This window comes from Muntiacus reevesi, chromosome 17 (genome assembly GCF_963930625.1).
Source record: "Muntiacus reevesi chromosome 17, mMunRee1.1, whole genome shotgun sequence".
Taxonomy (NCBI): domain Eukaryota; kingdom Metazoa; phylum Chordata; class Mammalia; order Artiodactyla; family Cervidae; genus Muntiacus; species Muntiacus reevesi.
The window spans coordinates 30,225,150-30,241,932 of NC_089265.1; the positions used below are offsets into that span (position 1 = coordinate 30,225,150).

Consider the following 16,783-nt stretch of genomic DNA (forward strand, 5'->3'; position numbering starts at 1 on the left):
TTAAAGACCCCATAAACCAAAAGAATTAGAGGATATAATAAAATCTACATTATGGGAAACATAACATATTAAATGGGCCTCAAGGAAAGTGTTGGATTCGGATTTTTAGAAATATAGGAGAAGGATTTTGGAATGGGGTTGTTAAATATTGGTGGGTTTCCCTAAATACCTTAATCATAAGAATTACTTGGGCCACATCTTAGGACATTTCAGCTGCTAGGACAGAATATCACAGTCTGAGCAGCTTATAAAATATAACTTTATACCTAGTGCCACAGTTCTAGATGCCGGGGAATTCAAGATTGATGTGCTGGCATATTCAGTGTCCAGTGCGATGCAGATCCTTTTTTAAAGAGTACTCTCTTTGTACTGAGTCCCCACAAGGAGGGAGGGAGCTCCCTCAGATGTCTGATAAGGGCACTGATTCTCCTTAAGAACTCTACCCTCTTAATCTAATCAACTGCCAAAGACTCCAAATCCAAATACCATCACGTTGGGGATAGGATTTAACATATGAATTTTCAGGGGACACAGACATTCAGTCTACAGCAGAAAGAACGTTAAAGGGTAGCATACGTATCATACCTGATGAATTAAGAAAGTCATTGTATGGACAGAGTTGAGTGGAGACACAAATTTTTAACTAAAAGAAAATAAAACCCTTGATCTACTGTCCCATTTTCCATTTCTGTTTATAGAAAAACTTTGAAAGATATGTGTATTCTTTATGAACCTGATCCTGGTATTTGCTCTTACATTATCTTGAACACATAAGAAAACCAGCCTTTTCCTCACTATTAGTCTGTTATCAAGGTCCAAGAAAGTTTCCATTTGATCAATTCTAATGTCAGTTTTCAGTCTTCGTCAGTATCCAATGTCTTGGTTTCCCGGGATTGAATGCTTCCCTGTATATGGGGTGTTAGTGATAAAGCCAGGAGCGTTCCGAGTGAAATGGGATGGTTGGTCACCTCCTCCTTTTGGAACCAATCTCCTTACTTGACCTGAGGGACCACACTTTGATATTCCTTGTTCTGCTGCTACTTTCCTGGCTTCTACCTTTCTGACCTCATTTTCTCCATCTTCCATCTCCATCACTCAGTTCATACCACACTGGCTTCCATGGTGTCTCTGGACCATTGGATTCATGCTGTCAAGAGTATTTGTGCTTTTTGTTACTCTGTCTCTAATGCTCTCATGTTGTGCCTGGAGATATCTGCTTGACCCTCTCTGCCCCTTCATTTAGGTCTCTGCAGTAATGTCTCCTCCACAGAGGTACCACTTATGACTGCCACACATTGCCTCTATTGCCTTAGGCTTTTTTATCCTTCATGAAATTTATCACTATCTGATTATTTTATACTTGTATACTATGCATAAATGTATTTAACGTATTAATATGTATTTGCTCTATAATAAAGTAAATATAACATAAAATATACATTCTCCAGCTAATATTTTTTATTTGATTTAAACTACATATTTCACTTTCAACTGAATTTATTTATTTTTAATTGAAGGATAATCGCTTTACAGGATTGTTGGTTTCTGCCAAACATCAACATGAATCAACCATACGTATACCTATGTCCCGTCCCTCATGATCATCTCTCCCACCTCCCTCCCATCTCACTCTTCTAGACTGTTACATTTTTAAACAGTAATAACTTAAATCAGATTTTTTAAAAAATTAATTTTGTTTATATTTTGTTAAAAATTTTTCTACCTTTTTTCAAGAAAAATTTTAATATTCTTTACCTTAACATCCTCTTAATGTCTAATTTTGGTATTTAATGCATTCTCTTAGTTTTTCAAAGATCTAGCTTTCATTCCTCTTATTTCATATTGTTTTTGTTTTCCATTTTGCAGATTTCTATTACTATTAAGTAACTCTACTACTTCCTTTCACCCACTTTCTTTAAGATTATTTTCTCTTTTTCCAACTTCTAGATTTAAAAGCCACCTTTTTACTTTTCAATTTTTAATTGTTTTTTCCTTATTTAATATTTACAACTCTTTATTTGGCAATAATCACAGATTAACAGGAAGTTGCAAAAATAGTACACGGAGTCCCAGTTTTTCCCAGCGGTAAGATCTTACACATAACTATAGTCCAACTTCAAAACCAACATATTGACAATGGTATCATACTACTAATGAGACTATAGACCTTACTTGGTTTCACCAGGTTTTACATGCATTCATTTGTGGGTGTTTGTAGCTCTGTATAGTTTTAGCACGTTTTAGACTTTCATGTAATCAACACCACAGTCAAGATACAGAACTGTTCCATCCTGTCCCTGTCCCTGAGTCCCCTCCAGTCCCTGTCCCTGGCAACCATTCATACGTTCTTCACTTCTATAATTTTGTCATTTTAAAAATTGGAAATGTTATACAGTCATACAGTAGGAGACCTGTTAATACTGGCTTTTTTGTTCCTCATAATGTGCTTGAGGTTCATCCAAGTTGTTTGTATCAATAGTCTATTTCTTTACATTGCAGGGTACTTCCCTTGGTGTGTGTGGTTGGTTTAACCACATGCTCATCTGCAGGACATCTAGGTTGTTCTGTTTGGTGTTATTACAAATGAAAGTGCTAAGAACATCTGTATAGAAGTTTTGGTGCCAAAATAGGTTTTCATTTCTTTGGGATACATGTCAAGAAAATAATTGCTGAGGTAATAAAGTACGTGTGTGTTTATTAGAAGTTTCCAAACTATTTTTTTTTTTTCCAAAGTGACTTACCATTTTACATTCCATTCAGCAAGGTATAAAAGATCCAGTTCATACACTCAGCAGTATCTGGTATTTTCACTATTTTTTCAAAAAATTTTGGCCACACACTGAGTCATGTGGCATCTTAGTTCCCCAGCTAGGGATCAAACCCATGCCTCCAGCATTGAAAGGCAGAGTCTCAACCACTGAACTGTCAGGGAAGTCCCCATTTTCACTATTTTTTCTTTAGCTGTTCTGATAAGTACAGAGTCAAAATTCCTTGTGGTTTTAATTTGCATCCCCCGATTACTAATAAGATTCAGCATCTTTTCCTGTGCTCGCTTGCCATCCACATTTCCTCTTTAGTGCTATGTCTATTCATGTCTTCTGCTCATTTACTAATTGGATTGTTTATTTTTCACTCTTGACTTCATACAGTATATTCTATATTGGTCTAGATAAATGGTTTGCAAGTAATTTCTCCCAATAATTTCCTCCTCTTAAATTCTTTGCAGAGCAAAAGTTTTTAATTTTGATGAAGTCCAAAATATCAACTTTTTCCTTTTAGGATTGTGCTTTTGGGGTGAAGGCCAAGAACTTGTTGCTTAGCCCACGTTTTTTTTTTTTTCCCCCAAGATTTTTTTTTTTCCCTAAAAGTTTTTATAGTTTTACATCTTACATCTAAGTTCATGATATATTTTCAAGTAATTTTTGTATAAGGTATGTAGTTTAGGGTAAACTTCATTTTCTTTGCAAATTGCACCAACTTCATTTGTTGAAAAGACTATCACCCTTGCTCCACTAAACTGCTTTTATACCTTTATCAAAATCAGTTGGGCATATATACCATGCTGTATTGATCCCTGTAGCTTCATAGTAAGTCTGCAGTCAGGTAATATGAGTCCTTCAAATGTCTCTTCTTCAAAACTGATTTAGCTTAATTAATTTTACACCTGGATATTTTCATCCTTCCCCATTTTTTCTCCTGCTTTATTCTAGAGAAGAAAATTCTTGCATAAACTCTTTCTTTTCTTGTTGCAACTCCTGTAAATGCTTTTGGTTTCTTTCCAGTCTGTCCTCCAACCACTGTAGTAGAGGTCTGCTGACTGCTGACCTGCACAGATTCTTAGTAAACTACTGAGCCGTTATGGATCTTGGTTACTGAGTCCAGATGTGGAGGGATGTGGATCCTCCTACATGCATCTTGCCCCTCTTGATACAGGATCTTGGGCACCTCAACTGCTGACTCAAGGCACACTTTCCCAATGGTTCCATGGGGTACAATATGAATTGGGATTTCAATTCTCTCATACTCTGAACTCTTTTGGGCCTCTATGGATTGAAATCAAGTATAGAGTACCTGTTCAATCTTTGTATTTTTATCTTGTAGGAAACAGGAAAATACAAGCCCTACAAAGCCTTGCTCCATAATCTGGTATATGGCTTGTGTGTGAACTTCAACATGGGAGGGTCAAACAGTTACATGGGGGTGGCAATGAAACCAGCCTACAACTCTCAGGGTACCGCCAGTTAGTTCAGCCAACCTCTCTGCCTCAGTTAAAGCCACAGACAGCTGCTCTGGAGAAATTTCCACTCGACCCTTCCTCTTTCCAGAAAGCTGCAAGACAATGACAGAATGAATGTGAACAATTCTGACAGTGTCAACCTTTTCAGCAACTGTGTGCATTTCAGCTCTAATATATGTAAACATGGGGTCACTCCTTAAGTCATCATTCAACTCTCCTATGCACAGCCCCATCACCTCTTCTTTCTCTGTGCTCAGAGTGTGGTTGAGACCTAGCAGGAAAGCATCTGGACTCCAGATGAACCATTTGCACCTCGTGCAACCGCCGTTTTGGCTCCACCCTGCTCACGTCTGCCCCCAGCTGCTCCAGCCTGGCCCACCCGCTGCTCAGGCTCTAGGTTCTGTGGGGGCTGGGCCTGGGGTGCCCAATATTTAAAGTTTCCAATAGAATGTGTGCAACTATAAATCTTCATGTAATTCAAATTTTAAATATATTTTAATAATCTTTCAAATTTAGATGTATTCTAATAATCCCATTCCTCATTCTTAAATATATTTGGTGAAAGTGAAAGTTGCTCGGTCCTGTCCAACTCTTTGTGACCCCATGGAGTCCATGGAATTCTCCACGCCAGAATACTGGAATACAGAATACCTGGAACAGGTAGCTGTTCCCTTCTCCAGGGGATCTTCCCAACCCAGGGATTGAACCCAGGTCTCCGGTATTGCAGGTGGAGTCTTTGCCAACTGAGCTAATATATCTGGTATTTTTTTTATAATTGCTCATTTACCTAAAGATTGCATAATAGTTTGTGTTGTGGAATATATATAAGGTATTTTTGATTCTATACTTGTTATTCATTCCTGAGTTTATTCCTTGATAGGCAAAAATTATGACTGCACATTATCAGCTCTTTAGTGTTGGTTGACAGCAATCTAGTGAGATAGATACTGTAATTATTGCCACTTTTCAGATTGGAAAACTGAAGAGCATAACTGGTAAGAAACTCACAAATGATGAAATTGGTAATCAAACCCAAAAATTTTGTCTCTAGATTCATCTCTTAGAGTCTGTTACTTTAATATAATTTTGATTCCTTCCCAGATTTACTGCTTGTTTCTCAGGTTTTACAGAAAATTTTATTATCTCTACTTCTTGAAGAGCTACTTCTGCTTTACCTTGGGTGTGACACCACCATTATCGATCCTCTCTTATGGGCTTCAAATTTATTACTGTAACAATTTTATGTTAATCTATAGCTAGATTTTTTGTACAGGGGAAACATCAATTGTTTTTCATACCGAGATTGTCAGGAAGAAGACATGATGTCCTGTTCTGGCTCAGGAGTGGTGTATAGAGATTTTCCAACCTTTTAAAATAGAGGGGCAGCCCATTCTATAACTCCACTTACTGAATTGTCACTGGAAGAAGAGTGAGGGAGAAATGCTTAAGTGCAGGAAGAAATAATACTTTATTTTATTTAAAGGCCAGTAGCATAAAAAGTAAAATATTTTAACTTTTTAGAGAGTATAGACACAGTTGTTTTCAAAAAATCTCTTTTATCTTTATGAAGTTTGGACTTAAAAAAGAATTTATGTACCATTAATTAGCATTATTTGAAATGAGCCCAATCTGCCTATCAGAATAAAGATTCTATTTCCCAGAGAAGATAAGCTTTGGGTATTTGATGAAATGATGATAGACACACAACAACATTTATTAAAATGCATCTGTGTGCAAGACAGGATGCTAGTGGAAGAAATCTGTCCTTTGTGAGATGACTTATAATAAAAGCAGAGTTGCTATTTTATCTAAAATCTTTATTTCTAAACATAATATTGTAGTTTAGCAGCATCCCCTTCCTTTTGAATCCTCCTTAACCCAGGTTAGGGGGAGTTACAAAATACACTACTTATGTTCAAGTCGCACTTAGGTAGTGATAAGGAAACCATTTAGGCAACCAGTGAGGGGGGAAAACAATATAATCATAGGATATATCCAAATTGTTTATGTGATAAACAGTTTCATTCCAACGTTCTAGCATTCCTTCTGTGTCAAAATGTCTGAAAGACTGGAAATTACCTTTCCTAGCTTGTCTGCAAGTAGGGTTTCAGTTTGAGTTAGCTGATGAGAAAAACCTGCTTGAGATGGAAAGTAGAATAAAAAAAAATATTAGCTAGTATTTTTGGTGACCGCTTAAAGCAGGCATGCAGTATGTGTATGTGATAAATGTAACGTTTTGCCTGGGACTGTTCAAGCCGTCAAGGAATCGTGTCCTGTGATGCTTTTCAGAAGCTGCCAACCCCTGTAGTGCCTCCCTTAAGATTCTTGAACTTTCTTTCAAATTTCCTGAAATACAGATCCATCCTCTCCAGCCTTTGTTTTCCCTGTCCTAATTGTAGTTTAAGATACAGACTCTTACTTGAAGTACATAGGGTGTCTCATATGTAAATGAAAAATTTTAAGTGAGGCTGAAGAAATTATAAATAACATAATGTCAAAAATTCATTGTTGAATTTAAAGCAAGTTAGCACATAGGGAAACATATTGATGTGAAGAACAATCAAGGGAAACAAATGATCTTGGAGAGACACATGCAGAAGCTTCAGATAATGGAATTCCCTATCATAGATTTTAAAATTATACTCAAAATGACAGTATGTAAAAAGAGGTAAAAGACATGATTGAAAATACTGGCCTAAGAATTGACACATCTGGCAAGTTCCTGGGTATTGCTGATGCTACTGGTCTGGGTATCATTTTTTTTAAATAACTACTGCTTTAAAGGATACTCTCAGTGTATGGAACCCTTTTCTGTTATGGAGGATGCAGTCACAACTTGGATATCAGTTTAATTCACCTCTGTGTGCACATTCTCCAATTTGTACTTCAATCCCAATAATTTATATTGTAGCCTCTTCAGATGACTTGATTTTGCCCAGATATGGAAAGAAGCAGAGTTAATCCTTGGTAGTTTTTGTCCCCTCCCTAGAGCAACCTGTATTCAGTGACAGACATATTTGTAAAAAAAAAAGAAAAAAAGGAAAAGCACAGCCTTTTCTTTGAGATAAGACAGCTTCTTCAGTGCAATTTACATGTCAGAGCTTCCTGTGTCATTATGTTGACATGTGGATTCCACTTGACATTATGTCCCTTGTTTTTTCTTTCCTGCTTTCATAATCTTCCATATTTCTCTTTGGCTAATTCTCTTAATACATCAGGTGTACAAGTATATGAAAACTCCAGAAATGGTATCATCCGTAGACTCTTCCTATTACCTGCTTTTCACCTCAGCTATTATTATTCTTATCTCTTGTTACATCTGATAAATTTTGATCGAGTGCTAAACATTGTGGACAAAACAAAATCAATGTACTGTTTATTAAAGTGTCCATTCATTGTATGCAGCTATTGAAATTAAAATTTAAAATAATTAAGATGAAATAGAATTGAAATTGTGTTCCTAAGTCACAGTAGCCACCTTTCAAGTGTTCAGACATCACATGTGGTTACTGGATATAACTTTGGACATTGCAGCTTCCATAATAAATAAAACTTCCATAACAGAAAGTTTTATTGCAAAGTTCCATTTTAGAGGCTTTGACTGATACTGTTTTCCTACAATGAGGGCTTATATATAGTCTGATCACATTATTCCTGTTAGAGGCAGCAGTAATTAAATTTGCATTTAGTTTTCTTAAGGTATATCATTTTGGGTTTGCCTTTGCTCCTAGAATGTATGCCATGTGAGTTCTCAAATGACAAACCTGGTGGTCTGTAAATTCTATTCTTTGTATTCCCAATACAATGGAATTGTTAAAGGCTCTTTTTAGTACAGTTGCTCCCTTTCTTGTAGATTTTAAAAGTCCCATACAGTCTAAGGAAAGAGAAACATCCTTTGTGTGAGGCGGGGTACTAGGACAAATTTCTCTGGTCTTGCTTCTCTGTAGTTCTTTTTTCTACCAGATCTTGTCCCCTCAAGTTTTGACTGCCTTAGCAGTTCTGAAATTTAACTTTCTATCCATAATCTCATTACTTGAACAAAAACTCTGGCTTTAAGAGTTCTGGTTGATTGTTCAGCCAATTTAAGAATTAATGAAAATTTAGAGGAACAAGGGATCACACAAGATTGAGCTCACTTCAGGACATTTTTCTTCTCTCTGGTAACTTGGCCTTTTAATTCCTGACCGACTTATATGTCCTTCTATCCCTTTATTTAGTTGCTTAAAATAAACTTTTTTTTCTAAATCTTTGCCCCTCCTTCTTACGTGAATTGTTAAATCTGTAGGGGGATATTTTTCATCATTTTTGAAACTTTCTTAGTCATTTTTTCTTCAAATATTGCTTTGGGCTTATTTTATTACTGCTATCTTTCTAAGTCTCCAACTATCCATGTTAGACTACATTACTGTTCTCTATGTTACTCTCTCCTCTGTATTTAATATCTATTTTTGTTTTCTGCTTCCACTTTGATTATTTTCTTTAAACCTATCTTCTAAGTCATTCTCTTTTCATCTCAATCTATCTTGTTAAACCCATCTATTTTTACTGAATTTTACAAATTTATATTCCAGTCCTCTGCCAATTTTCTATCTTGTTTTCTATCATTTTATCATATTAAGCATTATCTGAATCATTACATCATACAGATTTTGTCTGTTTTTGCTGTTTTGTTTTTGTATGTGTCTTTGCTTTGTATTAATGGTGTATTTTTTTTTTCTGTTGTCAGTTATTGAGTAACATAGTATTGAATATCAAATATAAAAATTGTAGAAATGATTAAAGGATTATCCTCCTAAAGACTTTTATTCATTGTTGTCATCTGTTAAGGGCAAGGGTAACCCAGATAACCTTAACCTCTTCATAGGAATTTAGATTATTTGAAGCAGTGCTGCTTTTTTTAGAACTGACAGTATTTTTCTGATTCACTTTTTTCTCTGGAGACTAGCACTTTATGTCCTCAAGACAAAGCAGAGGAGATTTAAAAGCTCCTTCAGTTTGTCTGCTCCTGGACTTCATTTATATATATATATATATTTCCAAGACAAGTCAGTTATATAGTCAATTAGCTCTCTTCACTGATATTAGTGGGAAATTAAATTCAGTTAGCATTACAAAAAATATGTTAAAGTAAAATATGTGTCTAAAACTTTTTTTTGGCATTCACAATTAATTAGAAAAAATAGAAGTACTTATTTCTGATATTAAGTATATTCAGAAGAAAGGAGCATTAAATACAGTCACAAACATTTGTTACTTTTACATGATTATCCACCAGTATATTAAGAGGCATATTTCACTATATTTTGCTTATTCCTTTAAAATAGGTCATTACTGCCAGAAAAAAAAATTGTTGTAATGAGTAGAGGAATATGATACCCATGTGTAGAGTAGGGTACAATAGAGTATGAGGGGAAAATAACTGTTAAAAATGACTGATTCATGTCAATGTATGACAAAACCCACTGCAGTATTGTAAAGTAATTGGCCTCCAACTAATGGTAATGAATGAAAAAAAAATGTATTTTAAATGTAAAAGCATCTATAGTTAAATATGCATGTTTTCTGGCAATTGTCCATAGTCCTTTATATTTAAAATACATTTCAATGAAATTTTTATACAAGTGTATATTGATAGAATTATTTTTTATTTTCTTTACTGCTATGGGGCCTGACACTTAGAGAAATACTAGTAAATATCTCTGAGCATCAGACCTGCACCTGAATAAACTACAATTCCTGTTTTCTGGATGCTGTTTCATATGATTATATATACATGAATCTTTTAATAGTTCTTTCTCATCATGCTTACTTCAGTAAAATGCTGTTGTGTTGTTTTTAAATTTTTGTTTCATAGTCTTAGTTTCTTCATTGTATTGTAAATATTTCAGCCCTCTTCTCCCTCACCATATAATTTTTTCACTGACAATGTTTAAGTAATTGCTTTTGATTAACTAGGAAAACATTTCTTCAATATGAAACTAGTTTTTTCTTATTTAGTAAGCTAGAAACTAGAAAAACAACTTATTTCCCAGTAAAATACCACATAATTAGAAAATGTAGCACTGTAAAATAATACGAAATTGTTTTTGTTTTTTATGTTGAACCATGCTCCTTTGTATTTTCATCTTCAAAATTGGTGTTTGAAAGTTTGGTCATCAACCTGACTTGCAGCTTAAACATATGTTTATCTTTTCTCTCATTCTCTTTCTTCTTATTCTATAGGCTTTTATAACTTTAATATTTATTCTGGGATATTTGAAATTTTATCAGGATAGGTGTATGCTTGGATATGTTTTTAAATTCATTATGGTATTCAAAAAGCTGTTCATTTTCTTAGATAAGCATATCATCTCCTTTGGGAATTAGGTAGTAGAGTAAATAAGGACTTTAATTTCTAATTTTAATGTTGATGGTTAGCTCTATAATTCTGAATATTATGATTATATATTTAGTTTTTGATGTGCTGACTATAAACAAAGTTTATTTGCCACTATGAAACATGAAAAATTTATATCACTGATACTTTCTTCATCTCCATGTGTCATCCTTTTAATAAATTGTATTATATATTTATCACCATATGGCAAAACCTACTAGTTTCAGACAGTACCCCAACTTTCTTTTAGTAGGAAGAGGTCAAGATACTCACCCCCAAACACTATTTTACCATTACCTATTCCCCATGTCTACCTACTTTGCTATTTATTCTATACCACAAAATTCACTGAATTTGTATTCTGGTAACTAAAAGAAAATCTTTCAAGATATGTTCATAAGTTGATTATAATTTTCAAAGACAACATTGTGGCTGTAAATAGCATTTACTCTAAAAATGAAATAATGAGTTTGGGCTTATAGAGATGGATATGTGATCCTATGTTATTATAATTCTACATCACAAAGGAAAAAGATATATAATGGAAATTTGGAGGGAAAGCATAGAAAGGTAAAACTCATAAAAAGTATTTTTAAAATTTAAATTTTACTTAACAGTCAAATTCTCACTAACATTTCCTTACATTTTTATCATATCATTAATAGCTGAAATTTAAGTTTCCTTTTGAAATTACTATGTTTGAAATCTTGTTATTTATAATAATTTAGACTGACATCAAAGCTTGATACATAACTCACATCTTAAAATTAAAAAGTCTCTATCGAGAATGTTTTATTTGAAGTTTTGGCAGTTATTTTGGATTTTGTTTGATCTTGATCAGAGAATATGTAGAATCCTTACTGTTTAGAAAGTGTTATTTCCTTCATTTTAGTATGTACTAGATTATGCATTTATGAAACAAACAAAATTATTTTTAGCCTTTTTCTTTTTACAAGGCCAAAGAACAAATTCTTTATAATTTCCTGGAAGCCCTGGAAGATCTCAAAGACAGTTTTAGGTGCAAAATATACCATTTTGGATTTGATTTGGGGATGGAAAAAGTCAAAAGTTGTCAGGAAGTTTGAATGTGGGTTTAAATAGAATCATGAGTTAGCAACAATACTCAGCTATTTAACGAATGTGATGATAAAATATTTTATATATAAAAACTAAAATATAAAAAACTAAAATATTATAAAGAAACTTAGATTTTTCAAAAATGAGAACACTTTGTTCTCTTGAGTAGTCAAGGACATGATAAAAGTCACCATAATGTAGAGTTACTTATTGTGAGACACAATATCTTTGCCTTAAAAGATTACCAAGAATGTAAAGAGAAACCCTTTTTAAACTTAAGAAAATTTTGTTATTTGTTTTACAGAGAAAAGCTTAAATTCTAATTTTGAATCAGTATAATTTTTAAACTAAAGCTCTTTTTAAGCAATCTTAATACATCCACTGAACTTTAGCCAGCTTTGACCCAAGCAAATAAAAATCCATTTTCATGAATGTTATATAAGTTTATATATTCGTCTTGTCATGCATTTTCCTCTAATTCTAGGAGAAAGGTCATCTTATTTTAGAATAAAACTATTTTTTTTTCTTTAACAAAAATTGATCCTGTACCCCCTGCATATAAAATTGTTCTTCTCTGCCACTATTGCTCCTAGTAGAGTCTCTGACATTTATTAACTTTTAACCACAATAACTTCAATTTCCCACAGTAACTATGAGATAGATAATGATACACTTCTTTCATACAGTAGAATTTTGTAGCTGACTAGGAGAGCTCATGAATATACATCTCACAATTTTCATGGCTATGTACTACCACACAATTGTACTCGTCTCAGATGCTAGCAGTAATGCTCAAAATTCTCCAAGTCAGGTTATCAAGAGTACATGAACTGTGAACTTCCAGATGCTCAAGCTGGATTTAGAAAAGGCAGAGGATCCAGAGGTCAAGTTGGCAACATCCACTGGATCATGAAAAAGGCAAGAGAGTTCCAGAAACACATCTACTTCTGCTTATTGACTATGCCAAAGCCTTTGACTGTGTGGATCACAACAACGCTAGAAAATTCTTGAAGAGATGGGAATACCAGACCACCTGGCCTGCCTCCTGAGAAGTCTGTATACAGGTCAAGAAGCAACAGTTAGAACTGAATATGGAACAACAGATGGGTTCCAAATTGGGAAAGGAGAATATCAAGGCTGTATATTGTCACTCTGCTTATTTAACTTATATGCAAAGTACATCATGAGAAACGCTGGGCTGGAAGAAGCACAAGCTGGAATCAAGATTGCTGGGAGAAATATCAATAACCTCAGATACGCAGATGATATCACCCTTATGGCAGAAAGTGAAGGAAAACTAAAGAGCCTCTTATGAAAGTGAAAAAGAAGAGTGAAAATGTTGGCTTAAAACTCAATATTCAGAAAACTAAGATCATGGCATCTGGTCCCATCACTTCATGGCAAATAGATGGGGAAACAATGGAAACTGTGAGAAACTTTATTTTTTTGGTCTCCAAAGTCACTGCCGATGGTGACTGCAGCCATGAAATTAAAAGACACTTGCTCCTTGGAAGAAAAGCTATGACAAACCTAGACAGCATATTAAAAAGCAGAGACATTAGTTTACCAACAAAGGTCTGTCTAGTCAAAGCTATGGTTTTCCCAGTAGTCATGTATGGATGTGAGATATGGACTATAAAGAAAACTGAGCTCCAAAAAATTGATGCCTTTGAACTGTGGTACTAGAGAGTTCCCTGAGAGTCCCTTGGACTACAAGGAGATCCAACCAGTCCATCCTAAAGGAGATTGGTCTTGAATATTCATTGGAAGGACTGATACTGAAGCTGAAACTCCAATACTTTGGCCACTTGGTGTGAAGAACCAACTCATTGGAAAAGACCCTGATGCTGGGAAAGGTTGAAGGCAGGAGGAGAAAGTGAGGATAGAGGATGAGATGGTTGGATGGCATCACTGACACAATGGTCATGAGTTTGAGTAGGCTCCAGGAGTTGGTGATGGGCAGGGAAGCCTGGCATGCTGCCGTCCATGGGGTTGCAGAGAGTCAGACACAACTGAGCAACTGAACTGAACTGAAACTTATTTCAGATCCAATATTCATAGCTTCTCTGTACTGTAAAAATTAAAAATAAATGTATATAAACTTAAAATTACACTTCAGTATTCTATCTTACTGGCTTCCCAGGTAGCTCAGTGGTAAAGAATCCTCCTCCCATTGCAGGAAACTTAGATTTGATAGCTGCGTCAAGAATATCCCCTGGAGCAGGAAATGGCCGAATCCTGGATAGAAAGAGCCTGGTGAACTACAATTCATTGTTTCACAAAGAATCACACATTCTATCTGACTAGAAATAATCTAGGTATTTAACGTCTTCTCATCAGTTAACTAGGGCTTCCCTGATAGCTCAGTTGGTAAAGAATCATCCTGCAATGCAGGAGACCTAGTTTGATTTCTGGGTTGGGAAGATCCACTGGAAAAGGGATAGGCTACCCACTCCAGTATTCTTGGACTTATCTTCTGCCTCAGCTGGTAAAGAATCCACCTGAAATGTGGGAGACCTGGATCCCATACCTGGGTTGGGAAGATCTTATGGAGAAGGGAATAGCTACCCACTCCAGTATTTGGGCCTGGAGAATTCCATGTACTGTATAGTCCATGGGTTCACCAAGATTTGAGCATAACTGAGTGACTTTCAGGTTTAATTAATTAATTTAATATAGCATAAGTCTAAGGCTTTAAGTTACCCAGTGATCTTGAAAAATGTCTTCCAGATGTCATACTATAAAACATAAGTCTTAGTCATTCAGTCGTGTCTGACTCTGTATCCCATGGATGTAGCCGACCAGACTCCTCTGTCTGTGGAATTCTCCAGGCAAGAATACTGGAGTGGGTTGCCATTTCCTTCTTCAGGAGATCTTCCCAACCCAGAGATCAAACCCAAGTTGCCTGCTTTGCAGGTAGATTTTTACCATCTGAGCCACCAGGGAAGCCCCTACTCTAAAACATGGTTTCTGTTAAATTAACATTTTTGAGAGTAATGATTCAATTTGATTAAACACAAATTTTTATTTTTTTTATCATTGTAAAAATCTAGTATGTGTTCAGTTCAGTTCCATCGCTCAGTTGTGTCCGACTCTTTGGGAGCCCATGAATCGCAGCACGCCAGGCCTCCCTGTCCATCAACAACTCCCGGAGTTTACTCAAACTCATGCCCATTGAGTCAGTGATGCCATCCAGCCATCTCATCCTCTGTTGTCCCCTTCTCCTCCTGCCCCCAATCCCTCCCAGCATCAGGGTCTTTTCCAATGAGTCAACTCTTCGCATGAGGTGGCCAAAGTATTGGAGTATATGTAATCCTAGCCCATTTTATTAGTAAACATCTACAAATGTACCTGCTTTTCTTGAGAGAATATGCTAAAGTAGAATAAAAATTTATGTTTATTTTGTACTTAACACTGATAATTGAGAAGATATTCTTATGGAAAAAAAAGTTAAATAAGTCTTGTTTGCCAAAGTCATACCTAAAATTATGTGAACTTGAGCTCTTAGAATGTTTTGGTGATTTCTATGGGATTTTTCAGGCAAGAGTACTGGAATGGGGTGCCATTGCCTTCTCTGAATAGTAATAAATAAGATAATATTTAATACAAACATGTACTAAAAGAATATGAAACTGTTCTATGTAATAAATAGTAATTTATATAAATTAGTATTTTAGTAATAGTATAGTAATATTTAATAAAGTAGGCAATAAAATATGATCATTCTATATAATATAAATAATAAAAAGCTATTATAAAAATATACTTTTGTGCATGTTGGAAATATTAATTTGATTTCTTTAATTTCTGAAAATTTTAAGAATGCTCAATTTATATAAGTGTTTATTTATTTCTAAACAAATCAGAGTGGATCTTCAAAAGATTTTATAATCTGATTTGATCACATCATTGTCAGTAAGATAGTATTATGCTTTCATAACATATATACACATATGTACAATTATAGACACAATAGTTCATAGCTTAAATTTTAAATTCACTGATTCATATGAAAAAGCTGACTCTGTTCATGCCTCCTCTTTATATTTTTAGAGGATGCTGTATTTTACAGTTGTGTGTGTGTATACTGTCACTTCAGTCATGTCTGACCCAGCAACCCTATGAACTGTTCCTACAGGTAAAGCAAATTGAAATTAATGGCTCAAAATGACAGCTAAAACATTTAGCTAAAGCATCTCCAGTGACATTTGTGAAAGAGACCTTCAAGAATTTCTGTACCATGATGTATAATATTAAGTAGACTATAGACGATATTTTAAATGAGAGAGCAAAGAGAGTTCAGGAAGATGTATAGGCCAAATCTACAAAGATAATCTGGATAGAAATTTTTTAAAAATCCAGCCTATTTTCAATTATGTTTGTGAGCCTTAAGTGCTATAACTATTGCATCTTCAATTCCTTAAATTTTGACTAAAAGAATAAAGGGATATATGTTGGTGAATGAAGAATGGCTTTCTTACTAATTGGTTATCTTAGTTCATTTGCCATCAAAGAGTTTCCTTTAGATTTGGGGAATAGTTGCTAATTCCTTGGATATAACTGCCCGTCCCCCGCCCCCCGCCAATAGATTAGTGATTCAGGTTTGTTTTTTGATAGATACTCCTGCAGCTGCCATTGACTTCATTTATGTCCATTAAAGGCTGTGGGTGAGGAAGGAGCTTTATCAGGGGCAAGAATTGTCTAATAGTGCGATACATTAAAAGGCAAAGTTTTTGTGTGTGGAGTTAGAAACATTGTGAAAGTGAAGTATACAGAGAATCTAATTGGGATGTACATATTTTTTCCAAAATGTTAAAAGTAGTGGAGTTAAACAGAAGGCTCTGCAGAATAGTGAGAGGTCCTAGTGAGATAAAAGGATATTTAAAGTCCAGTCGCAAGGTAGATTGGACTGTCAAGTCCTATCACAGGTATGGTTTACTTGCTCCAAGGGAGGGTGGTATGAGAGTGAGAGAAATGTGTTTCTCTTGTGTCCACTGAAAAGACAGAGGTGTATACATTTATGGGGATGATTATTGTCCCTTGCCCATTGATATTTATTTCTGTAAACAAGAGATCTAGTAACTCAAAGAAAA

General features: G+C 34.9%; 1 long non-coding RNA gene and 1 pseudogene across 1 annotated transcript in view; one reads left to right on the plus strand and one right to left on the minus strand.

Moving 5' to 3' along the window:
- LOC136148572 (uncharacterized) overlaps positions 1–16,783 on the plus strand; it is a 161,811-nt gene that overhangs the window by 128,154 nt on the left and 16,874 nt on the right. The window lies entirely within an intron of this gene.
- LOC136148716 (lys-63-specific deubiquitinase BRCC36 pseudogene) lies at positions 3,702–5,432 on the minus strand (annotated as a pseudogene).